The 4,146-nt window shown below is 32.8% G+C and overlaps 1 long non-coding RNA gene across 1 annotated transcript; it reads right to left on the bottom strand.

Moving 5' to 3' along the window:
- Positions 1-238: 238 nt before the first annotated feature.
- Positions 239-3,132, bottom strand: LOC135834786 (uncharacterized). Its single transcript, XR_010556760.1, has 6 exons — positions 2,805-3,132; positions 2,627-2,725; positions 2,449-2,533; positions 1,641-1,925; positions 1,465-1,558; positions 239-933 (listed from the first exon to the last, which is right to left on the bottom strand). It is a non-coding gene; the product is annotated as an uncharacterized LOC135834786 (long non-coding RNA).
- Between the last annotated feature and the right edge of the window lie 1,014 nt (positions 3,133-4,146).

Here is a 4,146-nt window from a genome sequence, read left to right on the forward strand (position 1 = left end):
AACCTGTGCCCTCGCGGAGCTTTTTGGCTTTAAAGGTGGGCAAAAATGATCAAATTTTTAAAAAAAAAAATACACCATTCAAAAAGCCAAAGTCTCTAGTATATTGGATAAACATTTTTTTCATGTTGAAAATCCACAGAGTAATAAGAAATCTAAATAAAAACACTCACGCATTATAGGAATAATTGCACCCCTCCCCCACTCATCGACTCCTGAGGAATGATTGAAACAAACAAAATAGATTCACAAAAATAAAATGTATTGAATCAATAATGCGAAGAGCTTACGAGTATAATATACCTACTTAGTACAGAAACAACAAGTAACGAACAATAATAGTGACACTAAGCGACATCATCGACATCAAGTTAATCAATTATCAGAGGAGAAATTATTACGAGCAAAGATAAGCAGTTCATCTACAATTATTTTCATTGCACGACGAAGCTCTTAGGAATATCTACCTATCACGTTTTGTAATCATGTATAAAAATTTATTGAAAAAATTGACTATCTATAAGATTCTTCAATAAATTTTCTTATATCATTGCAACAACCAGCATGCGAAATACTATTAAATTCGTAATTCATAAGCGTTCTGAATCTACTATGTTGCTGATGGGCATTGTAAATTTTGGCACAACCACCTGTCACAATCTATAGGTATTACTTATCTTATGTGTTGAAATATGTTGTTAAGTTTAACGGATCCTGACTATATAACATCCTTGTTTTCCTGCTTAGTTGCAGTCTATGGTAAATTCTTTAGATCTTTCATGGCACGATAAGCCTGAAATCACCATCCTGGGATGGAAGCCGCCGAATTGGTGAACTCTGAATGGCTCATACTGTTTTTCAGTTTGTTGCGGAATAGATAAAGAAGAACCAGCCAATATCTAGTGTCCCACATTGAATGGTTCCCTTTGGAAAAATCTGAAAAACGTTAATAAAAATGTAGTTTAGGTACATCAGTTGGTCGCGATAAAGTGAAGTGCCCAAAGGTGGCTACTTTCTCCAAGTTTTCTGTTTTTTGTTTTGTTTTGTTTTTTTTTGTAATAGGTAGATAAATGCAACTTAGCAAGCTAACAGATCACATTCACTGATGGCTTCAAAATCATATCAACCAAAAGTAGAAAAAATTTCACATCTTTTGAAATCTTTATTTTCGAAAAATAAATAATGGTTTAAGGGGAAAATTTCTTTTTGAAAAATGGAATTTTTTTCGTCCAAGAGTAGTTATTTTAAAATTGCGATGCTTTTTAGAAATTGCATTTTTGCATGCTCTCACGTATCTGCGTTCACAAAACCAATTCAATTAAAACCCAGGTTATATGTAAATGTAAAAATGATCTATCAAACTTTCTACAATTTTCCCCAACATAGGTATCGCTATTTGGTCAAATTTCCTACCCTCTTCTAGTGAAAAAAATGTACACCCTTTAGTAATGAATATTGAAAGCTTACCCTGTTCTGTATCAACGAACAGCATTCGTCCTAATTTTTCATCGGGACCTGTAGTTTAAAGCATTCTTTGTTCTTTCTTCTTTCGGTCTCCAACCTAAAATAAATAAAACGTTGTGTAAATAAAATACCAAATATTGTATATTTTCAATTTGAAAATCAACATGTGCATAATTTACTTTTAAAATCCGCGCTTTTGCTGTCCAAATCCAACTCCAAAGTTATACCGTAATGTTGATGATTTTCTTCAGGTTTTTTTTTTTGTATCTATCTGAGAAACCTGTTTCAAGAATACTGTAGATGATGTTTGTTCGAAAAGTCTGAAATTTCTATTTCAGGATGGAAGCCGCCGAATTGGTGAACTCTGAATGGCTCATACTGTTTTTCTGTTGTTGGAAAAGATAAAGAAGAACCAGCCCACTTCTAGCTAGTGTCCCACATTGACTGGTTCCCTTTGTAAAAATCTGAAAAACGTTAATAAAAATGTAGTTTGGGTACATCAGTTCGTCGCGATAAAGCGAAGTGCCCAAATGTGGCTACTTTCTCCAAGTTTTTTTGTTCGTCTTTTGTTTTGTTTTTATAGATAAATTATTCAACCTAGCAAGCTAACAGATCACATTCACTGATGGTTTGAAAATCATATCAACCGAAAGTAGAAGTAGACAAAATTTCACGTCTTTTGAACTCATTTTTTTCGAAAAATAAATCAAGTTTGAAGGAGGAAGTTTCTTTCCGAAAATTGGAATTTTTTCACCCAAGAGTATTGTCGTTTTAAAATTGCGATGCTTTTTTGAAATTGCATTTTTGCATGGCCACAAGTATCTAAGTACCCAAAACCAATTCAATGAAAACCCAGGTTACAGAAATGATCTATCAAACTTTCTACAAATTTCCATAACATGTAGCTCTTAGGTGAAATTTCCTATCCCCTTCTAATGAAAAAAATGTATACCCTAAACCCTTTGTAAATGAATTTTGAAAGCTTACCCTCTTTTGTAGCTATAAACGAACAGAATTCGACTCAAGTTTTCATCAGAACCTGTAGTTTCAAGCGTTCTTTTTGTTCGCCAACCTAAAATAAAAATAAAACATTGTGTAAATAAAATACCAAAATACGTATTGTACCTACATTTTCAATTTGAAAATCAGTATGTGTATAATTTACTTTTAAAATCCTAGCCTTGGTCCAAATCCAAATCCAAAGTTATACTGTAGTCTGCGATTTTCATTTTCTTCATGGGTCTGCACGTATCTCTAAGCATTCCTGTTTCAAGAATATATCAATAAGAAAAACCTCACAAATGTCCATAAAAAGCTGTCACCCACAATGAAAATGAACTCACCGCTGACCGCTGTCTATGTATTCCGTTTGTGTGTCATCTTTAATCGTTTTTTTTGGTTGTCTTTTGAGTTGATTGAGCAATATGTTTTTCATTGTATGGTATCATTTTCTCATACTTGTATCTTTAGATTTTCTTGAGTCACTTCAGATTTCATTGGGTCGTCTTCTGCACTAGGCTGAGCACTTCATCCCGCGTTAAGTTGGAGTAATTGACTGTGGACTCCTATGCCTACACAAAATCAATAGGTACCTACGTATTTGTAATTAACATAATATTATCACTGGTATTCTTAGTTTATCATCGTTGATAAATGAAATTTTTTCAAAAAGTAATCACAGTTTCGAAAATATTGAAAAAGATATCGCTAATAATCTACCAAATGAATGTATGTACAAATACCAGTATTTGCTCATTGCTGCGATCGATTTTACATGATTTTTTAATTTATTAAAATGATCTTGGTAGATGAATATGAAATTTTTCTATTTATCAAGATCGTTTTACTTGATAATCATGCGAGATTAAAAAATGATTTTAAAGCCTAGCCTGCATAATTTCATCATCTTATTGATATTATAAGTAATACCTATACAGGATGTTCCAACTTCGTTCGGCAAGTCTGTAGTCAAGTAGTCTATCTTCAAAATTGAAGAAATTGCATACGATTCTTCTTTTTCAAATTTTAAACCCAGTTCTGAATTTTCAATTACATAAAACAAAAAAAAACTAAAAGAGCCGAATGTTGATCTTAAGTAGTTAATGCATATTTGTAAATAACACATCTTTCAAGAGATGGTGAGTTGATTCCTAAAACACACAAAAAAAATGATCTTGCGGCCATTGACCCCCGGTGTATGGACCCTCAAGGTCATTGGCCTGCTTTGTCTGGTCTCTCATGATAGTCAGGATCGTAAGTCTGCCTGTCTGTCGTCACGAGGTTGTATATATTGAAAGAAGAGCCCAAAATATATTACCAGCCAAAATCTCAAAATGCTAAAATCCATTTTTCGATTTTTGGCAAATTTTTAAAAATGTTAATTTTTGAGCCAGAATTAGAAAAAAATCTAGAAAGCTGAAATTTTGTTTATAGCCTATTTTTGACCTCCTGCGTCGACTGGTGATGGTTTTAACCGTTCTGACTCTTCTTACAGATTTTCGGGTTTTCTCCAGTTTTAGAGAAAAAAAAAACGCTGTAGATGGGGTGAAAATGAAATTCAATGCCTATAAACTCAAATTTCCCATCTTTGCAACATTTTTGATTTAAAAAAAAAAAAAAAAAAATCAGAATCTTTTTAAGGTTTTAAACAGTTTGAAACCGTCGTCAATCGACGTGGCATGTCGA

The sequence above is a fragment of the Planococcus citri genome, chromosome 2 (assembly GCF_950023065.1).
Source record: "Planococcus citri chromosome 2, ihPlaCitr1.1, whole genome shotgun sequence".
Taxonomy (NCBI): Eukaryota; Metazoa; Arthropoda; class Insecta; order Hemiptera; family Pseudococcidae; genus Planococcus; species Planococcus citri.